This window comes from Haemaphysalis longicornis, unplaced genomic scaffold (genome assembly GCF_048455015.1).
Source record: "Haemaphysalis longicornis isolate Haplotype H1 unplaced genomic scaffold, Haemaphysalis longicornis Haplotype H1 scaffold_2, whole genome shotgun sequence".
Lineage (NCBI taxonomy): Eukaryota > Metazoa > Arthropoda > Arachnida > Ixodida > Ixodidae > Haemaphysalis > Haemaphysalis longicornis.
This window is the reverse complement of record NW_027526295.1, coordinates 131,316,585-131,333,987: the sequence shown is the minus strand read 5'-3', so window position 1 is coordinate 131,333,987 and position 17,403 is coordinate 131,316,585. Positions and strand designations below refer to the sequence as shown.

Below are 17,403 nucleotides of genomic sequence, written 5' to 3'. Positions count from 1 at the left end.
CGGCAGTGTTGTCCTTGGCCGTGATCTTTGCTTTATCAACCTCGCTTTTCGTAAGCAAAGTGCAAAGCTACGGCAGCATGCATGTTTTCGTAACAAGGTTTCACGAGCGAACGTTTTGGTGTTTTCGAATGAATTGTACGGCTCGGCGGTTAGAGAATGAAATGGCTGGGCGTCGTAGTTGCTCTTCCTTCTACTATCGCCGTCAACTTTTCTTTGTTTATTTGAATTTTTCAGGGAAACCATGCTACCTCATGGACGACACAAACCCTGACTGGGCTCCAAGCCTTGACCTAGGCCACAACATAAAGGCTGCTTCGAATGAAAGGTGAGATGTTATCCATACTTTTTGGAGCGCAAGCCTTGACGCATAGTATCGTTGTTTGCTTAATGGTTGTGAGATCAGTGCAGTAGATAAGGTACAGCGATAGTACATCTCGTAAATCTTCAAATTTTTGTTTTCATTGGCTGACATGCAACAGCAGCCATGACTACAGAAAGTTGGTGTGTCTTAATTCAGTGGGGGCATTTTTCTGAATGCTGCCTTGGGAAAATGTCACCACCATTCCTGGTAATTGTCACCATGTTGAGGTCTTCCTTTTTTTTTTTGTTCCTTGTGCCAACGCAGGAAGTTGTTTTCGCCCTGCCGCTGTAAATTAAGCCACCATAGAAAGTTGTGTGAAGCGCTTCCAAGCTTCATATATGAAGCTAGCATAGTTTAGCACCTTTAATGGACATTTCACGTCCCTTACTCCCAGCAAATGTCTTTAGAGAAACTAGTTGTTAGCCCATCACCCAGTTGCAATCAGAATCTACCATGCTTAATGAAATTCCGTTGTGCCACAAGTATTCTAATTGCCCTTGCATATGGTGCAAGGTGATAAAGGTTCTTACACTTGTTTCAGGCACAAACGGCGCTCTGCGAGAGCTGACGCAAAGAAGCACCATGAACCTGCAAGCCCTAGTTCAGTGCTGCAACCTCTCGATATGAATACCCCAGTTACCAGTAGGGGAAGATGTGCTGATGGTAGTGACACAGGTAAATTTCATATTTTTTATTACATTCCACAGGTGCAATGCTGTTTTTCATTACATGGCCTTTTATTACAGGGGGCTTCGTCCGAGCTGCAACACCCCAACATGATGCCGAAGGTCAGGCTTCCGAGCCTTCAAGCATTGGAACAAACGCTGGTTTCACAAACAGCGATTCAGGTTAACATTGTTTTGTTTTCTACCTAAGAAACTCATAGTTGCACAAATTTTGAAATACATAGGTGCTACTGTTCATGTATTTTGCACTGGTGTTTGGATGCTTTTCCATGTAGTCGCAAAAGAATGAATAGCTAATGCTCATGGAAGGCCCAGGTGCTCTCATGATTAGTAATGGTGCAACTGTTGACCCCAACACTTCTAGAAGTTCAAAATGCAACGAAGTCCACGGACCCTTTGGAGGTGCCTGTTCCCCACGTGGTGGATGCTGGTAACACAGAACCATGTAAGTGTAACACTGCACGTACATGTATATTAGATAGGTTGGGCAAATTCTTTATCCTGGAAAATTCAACATCCCAGGTTCCAGAAAAAGTGCTGCTGCTGATCAATCTTCGGTTTGCCACATTGATGCTGCTGTCAACGCTGCCCCTTGTAAGTCTACCATTTTACACAAAATTTCATGCAGTGCGCTAAGTTTAAGTACAATGCAAAATATGAAGGTCTTAAAATTTGCTCCTTTACTTATGTTCATGTTCCAGCATTACAGGATAGCACTACCCAAACAGAGGAGAGTTCAAGCATTGTTGAGTGCCTGAAAAAAGACAACGCTGCCCTCAGAACACAGTTGCAGGAAGCAAAGGAGAAACTACAAAGGCTCGAGATCACGCAAGCCATGTTTGAACAGGACCGCAATCGGGTGAAATTTTACACGGGGCTCCCAAGTTTTGCCATGTTACTCGCACTTTTCAACCTGCTTGAGAAAAGTATTCCATCCGGACCAAGGAATGTGCTCACAAGGTTTCAAGAAATGCTCCTGACGCTCATGAGGCTCCGGCTTGGTGTACCACTGCAAGACCTGGCTTATCGGTTCAATGTAAGTGGTGTACACGCATAGCAGGAATTTAAAAACAAAGCTTCGTTGGGTGCAGTTGTTACCTAAAGACAAGAAATGTGAATGTCATTATTCATACAGTTCTTTCTTTCTGCAGGTCAGCCAAGCAACAGCAACGAGGGTTGTGGAACGATGGCTCTCCGTAATGCACGTGCGCCTAAACAAACTTGTGAAGTGGCCGGAACGGGAACACCTGCAACGCACCATGCCGATGTGCTTCCGACAGGCATTCGGAACAAGGGTAGCAGTTATCATTGACTGCTTTGAAGTGTTCATCAATAGGCCATCCTCCACACTTCCAAGAGCACAGACATGGTCCCGTTACAAGAACCACAATACTGTGAAGTTTTTAATAGGTATAGCCCCCCAGGGAGTCATAACTTTCATCTCTGAAGGCTGGGGAGGCAGGACAAGTGACAGGAAGGTGACAGAATCTTGCGGAATACTGGACAACCTGTTACCAGGGGATAACGTGCTAGCTGACCGAGGCTTTACCATTGGCGATGCAGTAGGCTTGCATTGTGCAAAACTAGAAGTGCCAGCGTTCACCAGAGGTAAGCCTCAGCTATCTGCCTGGGAGGTAGAGAGGACGCGCAAGCTGGCGAATGTCCGCATTCATGTTGGGCGTGTGATTGGTGTGCTGCGCCAGAAGTACGCAATCCTTTCCAGCACCATTCCCACAGATATGCTTGTGGTGCGAAATGGGAACGAGATCCCGCAGCTGGACAAAACAGTGGCTGTGTGCTCTGCATTAACAAATTTGAGCAAGTCCGTTGTGCCCTTTGAATAATGGTGCCATTGAGGGCAGACTGTCCTAGAAATCGAGGGATGGATATCTAGTCTTTATTTATAGGGACTGTGCAATAAGACTGCAGCACTGACTTGTGGGTGCTTCTCAAACTACAGCGCAGGCAGCAAAGCAGACAATGCTGGTGTAGGTATGCTGCGACAATGACTTCGGGGTGTGTGCAAGAAGTGTTATGTTGTGAACTGTGCAAACACTTTAATTCTCCTCTAGAAAGAAAGTTATTGCAATTTTTACCATGTTTGTCCCTTCATAACCAGTGAACAAGACGGATATGCAGTGTGCAGCGCGCTAAGGAGTGCTTGTTTACATTTCGTCGTATGTCCGCGTACGGGAGACGGTTTTGTGTGTATGTTTTACTTTGTGCCTCTGGAATGGAGCGGTAGCTGGCAAAGGCTAAGAATATGCAGTGCTCTTTCTTTGGTGGCAAATCGTGTACAGATCCAAGATCTCAGTCATGCGTGCCTACCCGCCGCGGTGGCACAGTGGCTAAGGCCTTGAGCGTGAGGACGCGGGTTCGATTCCCAGCCACTGTTCAGATGGAGGCGAAAAGCAAAAAAGCTCGTGTACGAGGTTTCGGCGCACCTTAAAGATCCCCAAATGGTCAAAATTAATCCGGAGCCCTCCGCTACGGCGCACCTCATTGCCTGCGTTGCATCGGCGCTTTAAACCCTACAATCATACGTGCCTGCAGTTTTCCCCATGACCTGTCGGCAAACACCCAGGATAGCGGAAGACAAACTTTGGTTATGAGCTGCCAGTCTGTTTTTTGTAGTTGCTGGTATCATGTAATTCCTTTATGCCTTGGCATCATGTGAGCCATGCGAACAGGGTAAACGAGAGAGCATTTTGTTAATGACTACGAACATTGATGTCACCTTCTGTTTTCGTGCACTGAGGGGCACAGCAGCCTTTTTAGGTGTCACCATTCTCTAGGTGTCACATGCTTCCCTATTGAAACTTGTACATATGCTTTTGCTCTGTTGCTTTCTTGTGATTGAAATTTACTATTGTAATAAACATTTCCTCCTCTCACACCTTTTTGTGTAGCTTTAACTGAAGATACACTTTTTACGCATGCAATAGGACTGGCACTGAATAGGTTGCTTCAATATGTGCAAAACAAGAAATCTATAAATAATAGAAACAACCTGAACCCTGCTACACACATTTATGAAAACGAGTGCCAAGAGAAGGAACTAGAACACCTGACTGGTTCAGGGCACAGCGCTCAATACAAGACTTCCTTCCAGTGGAAACTCTGGTGTTGACAGTTGCTGCCTTTTATTTACTCAATGAGGGCAAATTCCTGCTTTAAATACAAAACTGCTCACAAAAGGGCAATTCACTTTACAAACAGCAAGTTCACACCATCCTCGTGCTAAAATGTCAACAAAGAATATGCATCAAAGTGCCCTTCCAAACGTGCAGCAGTACACCTGCACCTGTTACAGCACACCGTCTATAACAAGTATGTCCTCCTGAAGGAAAAAAAAAGCTTCAGTAAAATTATAACAATGAGCACCACAAAACTATTCCACAGTAGTTGCACAATTGTATACTGATAACGCTGCAATTCCTAAAAATATTAAACTAAGCGTAGTTACCTGTAGCAGCAGTTATTTTGTTTTCCGGGGCTTGCAGTCTCTGCAGTGCCACACCTCAGCTTTTGGTGCCCGTTTTAGTTTCACACATGAAAAATGGAACCATTTGCCTATGCAGTCTTTGCCACTGCACTCAACCATGTCTCCATATTCTTCACCGCCACAGTAGCAGTATTGCGCAACACCCCCATCACCCTCCTCCTCCTCATCTACATCACTGGCTGTTGATTGGACAGGAAGTGCAGTCCAATGTTTGAACATCAGCTCTGGGAGCAGAACTTTTTCAAAAAAGCTCTTGCATGTTTGCACTACCTCCATGCAATACGCATAGTCAAAAAGAATGCGCTCTACGTGCCAGTCTTGTGGGGTCCACACCATGAAATCGCAAAAGGTGCGTTGGCATGCCAGCATCTGCACTTGCACCTGGCAAAAGTAAGCATGTGACCTTTTCAGATTAACTGCACCACTGTTTGGGCATTCTAAGCATCCATCTTTCTTGTTCAAAACATTCTGTACTGAGCCTGCTGAATAAGGGCACTTAATTTCAAGCAGCCCCTTACCACAACAATCACATGAAATGAGACCATCAGGGCTCGCCGCTATGTAAGGGTATTCTGTGGAAATGTGCACACCAGCAGCCTCACACTTAAAAGAACTGTGATGCTTTGAGATTTGAGCCACATATGCTTGTCTGGCGACATCCTCCTTGCGGCGTCCCCAGTCCGTGGAAGGAGAAAAAAAGCTGCTCTCCTCCGGGTAACAAATCCGCTTCACAATGGAGACGGATGGACGAGTCAAACTTGTCCGGCAGACAGCATGCACCATCGATGCAGTGATTCGCCCTGCTCTGAATCTGAACCACAATGCTGAGGCAGCCTGCTGCTTTGTCGCCTTCTCAACAGCAATGATTGCCTGCGTTGTAAAAAAGCAAATCAAGCATGGTCACAAAGCAGATAAGTTCACTCTGGGCGGCTGCACATCAACAGTGAAAAAGAAAATGATTTGGGAAAAAAAGACCACGGCGGCTGGCATAATTACACACAAATGTGCAAACAACAAGTGAGGTGGAAACACCCCCAAGACTCGGCACTTTAGGCTCCTTCAAATTGGAGCCTAAACACATGGTGCACCTGCAGACACTATTCATGTGTTTATTCAACCTTTGTGCACCCTTTGCGCATTACCTTCCAGAGGCACTACTAGGTGTAGGTTGAGCCTAATCTTTGCGTAATATACTCTGGCCATTAATGAGCTTGTAGAAGTTCAAAAGTACTAAAGCTCATCGCGATAACATTTTAGCAGGCACATTGATAAAGAGCAATGTGGGCTAACATTGCCACTGACACAGTATGCACCTCACTACCCTGCAATGTTGCACACACGTGAAGATGGGAGATGTGCCTAGCTTCTGACTGAAATCCAAAAGGTATTCCCAACGATGCACTTTTCCGACATGTTTCAAAACCCCTCTATTCAAGCCGTCCAACCTTCCGCGATAAGAAAGCTGGCTCTACTGCATACCTCTGTTTCCACCTTGAAAGCTTGTGCGAACATCCGACTCTCCTCCTGCACCTCATCCCACGTTGCAGGCTTATTCCTTGTGAGGTTTCCAAGGATGGCCGATGAGTATTTCACCGCAACAGGTATAAATTCATCACAGTAACCTTCTGTGACAGAAAGTATGGCAGGCTGTGTCCCGGAATCTTTGATTTCATCCAGGAATGCCTTCCACTCTTCGGCTGAGGGTTTATCAATCGGTGCTTTTGCCTTTTTTCTTGTTGTTTTGCTAGCTCCGTCAAGCCTTCGCTTCTTCATGGCTGCCGATGAAAAATCAATCTCTGAAAGCTTCGCAGGAGGCACATTACTTAAATATGGTGGAAGCCATCCGTTTTCCTTGTCAGTACATGCTTGGCCATCTCGATGCCTGACAGCTGCCTCCAAGTAGTACAGAACAGCACTGACATGAGAGCAGGCTTCCCCAAGTCCCGCCATGCAAGTGCAGTGGCCCACCTCTACTTTTCCATCTTTTTTCAGAAGCACCCATGGCTCCAGTGGCTCCGTAGACAGGGCCTGGGAGTGATTCACCTGCGAATGTAGATGTCGTGAAAACAGTGATGGAATCACATGTTTAGCTCAGTGCAGACAAACCCATCAACACTAGTGGCAGTTGTATCAATAACAAAACTTGTGTGAAGGCTACTACAGTCACTCAGACTGATGTTGATGGCATTAAGTTTCTTGGAGCTAGTAGGGAAAGCCAATGTTGGAGAAGGATAACGTGTACATTGTGCTCCATGCAAATTGTCGAATATTGATTTACCTAGCTGCCATCTTACTGTACTTTTTCCACTACAAAACATTTCAGTTGTGGTGCTGTGTTAAGAGAGTTCCCGTTTAACTGCGGTGTCATACTCGATCGCGGAAAACATAACACAGCTTCGTGGTGAAGTTCATTCGGGAATTTCGATGCTGTGGTTCGAGAACGCACGATTTTGAGCTTAAGGAGCATTTAACGTTTGAAACAGCGCTGAAACGTGTCAAAGCAAACAAGTTTAAACCGGCGTCGCTCCTCGCCCGGTACGGGGCGAGGAGCAACGGCGCTCTAAACTTACGCATGTCTCACACGTTTTAGAATTACAGCATCTCTACTTTAGAGGACCGGTGTTTCTGTCGTACGAAATTACAAAGGTAGTCGCAGCGGTTAGTCCAAGGTGACATTGGCAAGGCCACTTTAAAACTTAACAAAAGTGCGTACCTTTCCGCGCACAATGACGCGGTCGCCAACTTGCTTCAACCGCGGCTGCTGAACGAAGCCACTGGTCACATAATTGTGCGCCGCTAGCGACTTAGTGGCCTTAAATTGTTCGTGTGTCACGAAACTTGTCCCGTGAACGAGGTAGTCCTTTATGTCCGAGTCTTCCAATGTAGGCAGAAGCGTAGCGTCGGTACACAGGTCGGAGTCTCCAAGCAGCAACGGATCCACGCCGCCGCACATCGCTACTTTTTCTTCGTAACGCTTTTTGGCGCCTGGCCCCAAATTCAAGGCATAAGCACTCAAGCTCAACGAAGGCCCATCATCCATGATCAGACAACCGTCAATGCCGCGCACGAAAACAACAATGCTCGCGCATTTACACCACTTACACTATTTGGCTGTGGCTCGGCCGGCCCGGCTGTGCGCCCCTGCGAGTGCCGCCAACGTTATGGCGTCGGCCGCCCGGGAGCGTCGAACCTGGGTTGCCAACATGCTTTTTGGCCTGCTGTGACGTCATGTGAATAGACTCTATACTAGAGGGAAGTCTGTCGCTGCAGTCGCGGGCCGCCCTGGGCGACGCCATTGCCGCTAGCCACGTTCCTCGCCTACTTGGCTTAGCTAGCTATATGACCTCTTTTTTGTCTCAAAGCCAAAATCAACGAATAGGGGTAACATTTTTTCTTGTTCAGCGTGCATGAAGCTTCTACATAATCACTGACTGATTAATCTTTTTGGAGGTTCAATTTTGCGGTAACAAAGCAATTTTGATGAACCTTCTGCGGTAATATTGACGGTTTTTTGCAGCCAGAGACAATTTTTCAGCCTGTTCATGAGCCATGTCAAGGACAAGTGGAACGTGCCTGCCCGGTACATGACGCAACGCTCGCTGAAGCGCGGGCTCCCCTAGACAGTGGTGCCAGATTTCCCTCTAGTGCATATTAGTATGAAACTCTATGCTTACGGGGTGTGACCCATGCCTCCCCTCCCTGTTCGAAGAGCGGGTTTTCGCAGGGATTGGGTGGAGGGAAGATCTCAGGTTGTCTTGTATGCCCGGGGATATACAGTGCTGGCGACGGCCGCCATTTGCACGCTTGGCGCGAACACCGAGCACGTTCCGACCACAGTGCGCGCGTGGCTGCTCTGCAGAAGGAGCACGCAATTCACCGGGACACAGTGGCCCAGGTGGCACTGCCGCACGAGCCGACCTCGTCGATGGCCGCGCTGCTCGCCGAGTGGGTCGGGTCGCACGCGAGCGGCTCTCAGTTCGTGCTGCGCGTGACAGACGACGCGTACGTGGACGTGCCCGCTCTGCTGGCCCGCATAGACGCCTGGACGGGGCCGCCGTCGGCGCCGTACCTCATCGGCCGCGTCGTCTCCGAGGGCCGCCGGCGACACCTGGAGGGCTGCGCCTACATGGCCGAGCCGCAGGTCTTCCAGCGCCTGCAGCCTGCGTTCGCCGACGAAAGCCTGAGTCTAGACGAGGCCTCACTCCTAACGGGACGCCTGGCGACCAAGGCGGGGGTGGCGCTGCTCCACGCCGAATGGATCGGACCGTGCCACGACGACGGCGGCAGCGCGTATTCAGCGCATTTGGCAGCGGGCAACTCGTCTTTGGGACACGTGACGATGCGCCATCTCTCACCGCAGATGATGAGGGAGATCCACCGCAGCATCTCGGAGAAGTGATGAGCGGCATTATATTGCCGTGATTCGGTCTTGACGCCTGTTGCAGTTATCCACAAGCCATCTTGTGCTTATCAGTTCCTTACATGTGGAGTTATTTTAAGCGTAACTCTTTTTATTGTTTCATCTTTCAACGTCTCCACCCCCTATTCGGTTGTGATTCCCATGGACAGATTCGCCATGCATGTCCATGTTTGAAACGGGGTCGTGGGGTTAGCAAGCGTTGGTTTTCTGCCACTCTATGTTATGTTTACCACTTCTTGTTTAGCCTATTTTTGTGCCCTCAACATTAAAGAGAATTATACAGCTGACTAGTTTAAATATTAAAAAGTAGAAAAGCTTAATGTATTGATCAGTATACCTAGTAGTTGCAACCTTGCCGATGAACGAGAGGTAACTTTTTTCCCTTTCGTTTGGGCTAACAGAGAAATAAAAGCACTGGTTTATTGGCGGCGTCTGAAATTGGGCCGGGTTTTCTCTCACCTATGGTAGAAGTGTTAGAGAAAAGGAAAATTTCTCCTACAGTGTGAGGTAAGGAGCTGCCCCGTTGTAGTGACGCAACCTTAGCTAGACTCTTTACTTGGTTTCCTGTCGTCCTCGAAGCAGCCATGAAGACAAAACACAACTTGGGTCACTTTGAAATAAACAGCCTTCAGTAACTCACTCAGCTTCGTTACAGCCACGAAATAGGTTTTTTGAAGCAAAAAACCCAAGCAATAATAAAATCATTCATATTTCGCGCTACAGCGACGCAATATGGACAGGAGTGACATAACATGGGCAAGCACTAAAACTTAGTGATCAGTGTGTAAATGCAAGTTGGCATTCAAGTTATAGGATCAAACAACCAACGGCCCTCCTAAAATCGCCCAGGCGCGTCTCCAATTGTTGTCGTGGCAGCTGGCACTTATGTGTCTGTTTTATTTAATAACTCGTTTATTGTAGCGAAAGCTACAGTATGCTAACTCGGGCTGTCTTCGCGGGGTGACCAGTTTTGACCTTGAGAGCTAGAGGTCAAACCACGCCCCCTTCCGCAGAAGCCCGGACTGGAGCAGCGCTCGATGGCGGGGAGAGATAGGCGAGAAGGGAACGGAGAAGCGCGGGGTACCCGTGTCGCCACCTGGCGAAGGAAGACGAGGACGCTGCCGCCGCAGCGATAAGTGCGCGCGGCATGGAAGAACAGAATCTTCCCTCCGTGGCGCGCGGCAAAGGAACGTGACGTGCGCGCAGAGCCTTGTGTGATGGAGTAGGACGAACAACCAGCTGTGGTTGCTCGTACAGCGGCGACGCTTAAACAACGCCGTGAGGCGAAAAAGAGGAAACACGCTTCGTACCCGCTTCGCGTCCAGCTTCGTATACCTTCAATTCTTACGCGTTAATGTGAGCTTCCTTCATTTTTTGTTTGAAGTTTGCGATAAAATTTGTGTCGTCATTACCGGGACAAAACTATTTTTAACGACCCAAACTTGTATTTTGTCTTCATGGCGCATTTAATTGAACGTAGCGCATTTTCGTGCGATGAAAAATGCACTGTATGCAATAACCTTTTAACCTTTACCAGAGGCATGTGAGCACTGAGCAATTCATACTGGGCGATTTTGCAGTGATAGACGTTGATGGTAGGCGGCCGAGGATTTTTCACCGGCATATGCCGATGCCGTAAAGAAAGCTTCATAGCAGGAACTTAAAGGGACCATGCAGACAAAATACAAGTTTGCTTTATTCGAAAGATTTTGTGTTTTAGAGTGCCCGCAACGCTTGTCCGGCAGCAAACGATGGCGTGTTCACGGAGAAATTAATCAATTAATGTTGAAATTTGGTCCTCCCGCCAAATCATGTTTTCCGGACGTAAGCAATGCAGTCATAAGTGTGCGTTTTCAAACGCACTTCCACTGCGTCATTCGGCTGTGCAGCCATGCTTACCGTCAGTATTCCCAGATGGCGCTACCGTGTCAGCCGCGGACTGTTGTCCGCCGTTGCTTTGTATTTGACCGTATTTGCTCCTGGCTTGTTTTTGTTACGGTAGAAATAATCGTTTCTTGAAACATGGAGTATGGTCGACAAACAGGGTCAGGTAAGACAACGTCGCTTACGCCAATCGGCCAGTGTCGTGTAAGACAACTCCAAAGCGGCGGCCTGCTGTGCAGCTAAAAAAAAAGCATAGTGCGTCCAGTATCAACAGCAGTGCGCGTCGGTACTTACGTTTACGTGTATTTTCGTAACTTCAATTGTTTACCCCATCATTCTTACTGCTGCAAGATGAATATGCATTACATTTAAGCGCAAATAGCTCCTTTGGCAAGCTTATAAGCCCCGCTAAATTTGCGTTTGCTTTGGCGGCCTCAGCTAATCGCACAGTTGGGCATATGACGTCATAGGTTCTGCTGCGGTAAATGAGCTAGTGGGTCGCATGGCCGTTCCCTTTTTTCCCAATTATATAGCTTATTTCATCGAATTGTGTGTTAAAAATGGTATCAGTATGAATCTTAAGAGGCAATCTTTGGAATGATCCAAACTTGTGTTTTGTCTGCGCAGGCCTTTTAAGTATTAAAAGAAAACCGACTTAGTCAAGCAGGACACGATAGGGTCATCATCATCATCATCACCATCACCATCAGCCTATCTACGCCCAGCACGCGTATTTCCAAACGCTTCGCTGCACAGAGCGCCCACGTGACATGTCTGTTCGCTCTATGGAGAACGGTAATTCAACGTAGTGATTGGTTGCGTCCTGAACCTAAAGCGACCTAAAACATACCAAATAGCCATTATTGACAAAAACAAAGGGTAGATTTGAGTTTAGGAAAAAAAATTATGCTCAGGAAAATAATTAGGCAACGAAAAAATGAAGTTGCAGAGACATCTCCGTTTGCATCCTAAGATGTAAGGCGCGATAGGGATACTTCGACTGTCACGGAGCGTGTTCGTATGCAGCTGCGGCATTTGCGATCTATGCTTCACGAGCACGAAAAGTTGTCGAAGAGAGAAGGAGTAGCAACGAGGGTTTTTAATCACCGTGTCCCAAGAGAGGCAAAGAGTCTCAGCGCTTCTGTGGCCTAAAATGTGAACGTGAAAGGTTGCGAATGCGAGGTGTTGGTCTGTTTTAGCGAGTAGGAGTGAGTGTCCGTGCATCAAAACGTTTATTATGTGATGCCTAGGCCGGGCTGAACAATTTTGCTTTTTTCGAAGAGAGAGAGAGAGAGAGAGAGAGATCTTTGTTCAGGAATGAATAGTTGTGGTTAACGAAAAGGGGGTAAAGAGATGGCAGGGAGCTCAAAGGTGGATACTGAGCCTACGGCACCAGATGCAGCAGCTTCTTCCCTTGCCTTCTTAATCAGCTCGCGCTGATCTTGAGGTAACGAGTTGGTCAAATCTGCCTCCCATGTCTCAAAGAAGTGGAATATGTTATGTTTGAATTGTTCTCCCCTGGCTACCCCTGATATTTCCCATTATTTAGCAGGGTTCGAAGTTGATGTCTGATGTGCATGCCCACCGAACACCTAAACGCACAGGGATTTCCAGATAACTGTGTTGGTTTTTCGTCCACAGAGTTTGTGATTCTTCGGCATTGAGACCTCGTTTTACCAAGGGGAAAGTTTCTGTTACCAGGCATGGGTTGATGATTCGTTCTTAATGTTTTTCGACGGGGGCAATGTGGTAGTCGTGGTCAGAAGGAGCACGGTAGGCGAGTTCGTGTGCCTCTTGCATAGTGCGTCGTTAGCTTACAGACCATTGGATCCGCCTGTCCACGTGACGTTAACTTCCTGAATTATGGATAGGAATATCTTATACCCAAGCGCTTCGTATTCTGCCTCCAGAAAACTGTGTTATGTCCTTTGTGAGTCTGTAGTGACGTTACGCTTCTATTTGATACTTTCGCTATTCGGATTGCCAGAAGGATGGTTCCAACTTCGACTGCTTTGTTTATGTATGTTGGAGGGTCAATCAGTCACAAAGATTGCCAGAGTAGTCAACTACGACAATTGGGGCCTCGTGCTTTCGTACATCCTGGAGTCGGTGTATACTGTGGTCTCATGATATTGAAACTTTCCCTGAATGTATTTGAGCCTGCGATACCGTCTCTTCTTGTGTAGGATTGTATCCATATTTTTGGTAAAGGAGAGTTTTTATGCGGGGTCGCTGGATCGGTGCCATGTGTATCATGGCGTGCAGTTGTGTGCTTTCAAAAGGGCGGGGGGAGGGGGCGGGGCGGGGGTGCCTGTCTTTTCTTTCCTGTTTGGGAGTGCCTGTTTCTTTTCATTTCAAAGGATGTTTGATGGCCCCTCCCGATTTTGTTTTTACACCCGCTTTCTTGTTGCTAGGCGAGCGGTTTCTCCTATTTCTTGAAATGCGTTAGAAAGACACAACTTGAGGACCTATTCATCGTTATTACCATCGACATCCTATTCAGGACGAACGCAACGTGAAGGCCTCTCCTATTGACCTTCACCCGCTGTTGTCCTGCGCTTCCAGAGTCCATTTTTTGTTCCGAATACTGTTATTTCATCCCTCCATCTAGTAAATCGCCATCCCCTAATTCTTCTAGAACCGTCTATGCATGTCCATTCTGCTACCCTGGTGGTCCACCCTTCGTTAGTTCGTCTCACGGTCAAAACTGCGAGGTTCCGAACTGCCTTATACGCTGTGGTAATAATGGTGTTATTTTCACTTTCGTTGGTGCGGGTAAATTTGTGGTACGGGAGGCTCTGCAATATACTGGTCGTCATCTTATTGTTTCTTTTCTCTTTTTCTTGTTCTTTTCGTGGTTTTACGTTTTGCTTGCGAGCAATAATTGGTTAAAGATTTTCTCTTTGGCGATTGTGAGTTGGGAACTACCCACTCGTCTAGAACCCCGCCGGATATTTTTACGCGGCTGTTGTCTGGGAGGATATTCGTGCCTACTTTTAGGGTGATTTTTAGCTTGGCCGCGTGGCGCCATTGGTCGCTTACCAAACCGATCTTGCAGCGGAGACATAACCGTGGGAATGCTCAAAAGTATTTTGAAAACTAATGTGATTAGACGCTCGACAGTGCACGCTTTATCTTAGCTATTTTCAGATTACAATCTTGATTGCTGAGCCACCGGCCTAATCCTTTGTCCCCTGTTTTAATTAGGTCACCCACTGTTGGTGTCGCCTCGTTGGAAAACAGCGCAGTGGCTCAGTGGGTAAGGCGTTGCGCTGCTGAGTCCAAGGACGCTGGTTCAATTCTCGTACGCGGCGGTCGCTTTTCTGGTGGTGGCAGAAAAGAAAAAAAATTCCCGCGCCTTCCCGCGAGGGGAACACGAGTAAATGCAGAGCATTGGGGGTCGTTAATGCCGCGTAAAGTCGCGTTAGGGTGGGTAGTTGGGTCGTAGTTGTGTTGGTGTTGGTTTGGGGTAGAGAGAGGAGAGTAAAGTCGCAGTAGGGTGGAGCGAGCGTCAACCAAGGAGGGAAGGAGCAACGCAGTGACTGAAGCACGAGCGACCGCTAGCCGCTTTATATTTGCAGCGCGTGCAGTAGAGGGAGAGCAGTACGGGGGGGAGAGCGCGCATGCGCAAGCAGCGCGCGCCCTTCCACGCCCAACCGCGCTGCTATCACGCACCTGTTACGCCGAGACCGCGACGGAGCGAATGGGCTGACTACGACGCATGCGCGCGCCAGCTGCTGTTGAGAGAGAGGAGGGAAGGAGGAGAGGCGCACCTGCTGCGGACGCGGAGCTGTGGACGCCGTCCGACGCAGGAAGAGGCGAGGCTAAGAAATGCTCTGCATTTAAAACGCCAGTCAGTACTTGGAGATTTCGGCTCACGTTAAAGATACTAAAGTGGTCAAAATTCTTCCGGAGGATTAGACTACGACATGCGTCATAGCCCACGAGTAGCTTCGGGGCATGAATTACCGGAAATTTATATTTTTTATCCTCTGGTGGAAATACGCTTTGGTGTGATGGCGTAAGTTGCGGGCGCGGCTGGAGACCGTGCCTGCCGAGCATTCTACCACCGACTGGGCATAGCGCAAACTTCACCGCGCAGGCGCGGCACCTGGTGAAAGCGCGTGTCCTTTCTTTCATATCCGACGTTCTATCATTGTCCTCCTTTCCAAAATTTGGTTGCCGTAGCGCCACATTACAGCTGTTCAGCAGAGTCCTCGACTATGCTGCTTCAGTCGTAGCTTCCGGGCGGCAGCGGTGACGTATTTCCGTGGACGCCTGATGAGCATGGCTGATAGAGGACGGCTAGGAGCCACGGGGAATAAAAAAATGAGCCTAATAACGCTATCGCGTAAAAAAACTAGCAGAGACCTGCTAGGGATCGAACCCAACTTCGCCAGCGCCACTACTTAGCATTCCACATCATGTCCACAAAGCCTGAACGGTGGGCACGGTTTAGCAGATGCTCAAAAGAATAGCGCGTGCAGCGAGATCCATGTCACGTGGGTCCTCTGTGCAGCGAAGCGTTTGGAAACACGCCCACTGCAGGGCAAAGGCCTCTCCCATAGATCTCCAATTATCCCGGTCCTGTGCTAACTGCGACCAATACATCCCCGCGAACTTCTTGATTTCATCTGCCCATCTGACTATAGGGTAGCCACCGACTAAAAAACTCCTAGAGAGCATTGCGGTGGCACATACCTTTGCAAGAGATTGGCCAGAGATGCTGGGGATAAGCCAAAACCGAGAGCTATGAGCGAATTCTATAATGAAGGGTTATAAAGGCATCAGGATGCTACGGACGTGAAGCCGTGTCCCAGCGCGCGCGCACACGCGCACACACGCACACACACACGCACACACACGCACACACACGCACACGCACGCACACGCACACGCACACACGCACGCACACACGCACGCGCACACACACAGATTGCGAAACGAGTAGTTTCGGCTTTGTTAAGTCCGAAGGGATGGAGGGAAGTTAATCAGGGAAGCTATCTGTTGGCTACCCTAACAAGAGGGAAGGAGTAAGGGGGAGGGAAAAGATAAGGCGTATAAAAAAATGTATCAGGGCGAAAAATGGAAGGTAAACGGTAATTACATACGAAGACAAAATAACGGACAAACAGCTCTAAAACAGAGCGCGTAAACCGACCAAATGAGCGAACGAAGAACGATGCACCCCTCTAACTTCATACAACCGCTCTGACAAGCCTGTGACCTTCGAAAAGCGAAGAGACGCTGTTGTGGCTTCTTGGGAGAGCGACGCCTCCGTCACAAAAACGCTTGTGCTCAGAACAGGTGGTTCTCAAGTTAGCAGAGCGCGGCCGGGGGTTGCTGGGTCTGCATTATGAACCGCGTCCGGTTGCACAAGAGGTGTTCGAGTCTTCCTTCAGTACCACACACGTAACACGCAGGTAACGGAGGAGCAAGCGTTCGGGAAGGCAACTCCCAGCCACAAGCGACCAGGTATTCCGTGACGTGCGAGCGCGGCACGTTAAAAAAATTTGTTCTGCGGGGTGATGGGCGAAGGCAGCCGAAGGCGCAGGTAACCAGAAATCGCCGAACACAGTTGTAGCTGGGAATATGGTCATTGCCCCCCACAAGCGATTGCCTCAATTTCTTTTTATTTGCTAGGAATACTCGTACCTTTAGCGGCTCTTTTTTTTTAAATTAGTGTCCTCACAGATGCCGTTGTATGCCGATACGCCTTGCGGGAAAGCCAACTTTCTCTGACGATGTTGAATGATCGCGGGTGAAGTAAAAGAAAAAAAAAGGAAGCTTTGCATTCAACCATCGTCGTCGTTAGACAGTGTTGTGCACGATGTTTTTTAAGTGCGAATGCACTTCTTAAGCGAGCCTGAATCGTCCGCCGCCGTAGTCCGCATAGCAACAGCTGCGGGTGCGCGCGCTCCTCGTCTTCCCTAGCAACGGGGGGAGATGGGCGCGCGCTGCCTGGCCGCGTCCCCATGGCTCATTCTTGTTGTTCCTGCTGACATGGCACATACCCACGTGGGGGATTGGCCAGGAATCGGGCGTGAGAAGGGCTGATGCACCCGCTTAAAGGAGTACTGACACGAAATTTCAAAGCTGAGATCCGCTCTAGCAATCAAGTACAACGACAACACAAATAGGTGTCTGTGAATAAATGCATCTTTCTTTCTTTGTAGTTGTGTGTGTGTGTGTGATCTCTCTTTCGCGAACATTACCGAACCGCGCAAATTCAACTCGTGCATTCGCACTTTCACATTCTTCCCCTCGGGGAAATGCGGGGAATTTTTTTTTCAAGCTAACAGAGACCAATGCAAGCGAAACGTGCGTCACCATGGGGTCTAGTAACACCAAGTGTTCATACGCACCGGGGATAGGAATACAATTACAGCTTTCTCAACTACTCCGATAATTTATTCCCGCATGTCAACATTGTTCAGCGCAAGCGAAACCTTGGGCACGTTTCAGGCCAAGCATGCGCAAAAAGCAGAGGCTAGACTTTCAAACGAGTTTTAACGTAAAAGCCTCAGATTCGTGCGTTTTAAGCACG

The 17,403-nt window shown here is 48.3% G+C and overlaps 1 long non-coding RNA gene across 1 annotated transcript; it reads left to right on the top strand.

Annotated features, from left to right (window-relative positions):
• The first annotated feature begins 193 nt into the window (after positions 1 to 193).
• On the top strand, positions 194 to 1,376 carry LOC144167384 (uncharacterized). Its single transcript, XR_013321979.1, has 3 exons — positions 194 to 325; positions 903 to 1,036; positions 1,108 to 1,376. It is a non-coding gene; the product is annotated as an uncharacterized LOC144167384 (long non-coding RNA).
• Positions 1,377 to 17,403: the final 16,027 nt, after the last annotated feature.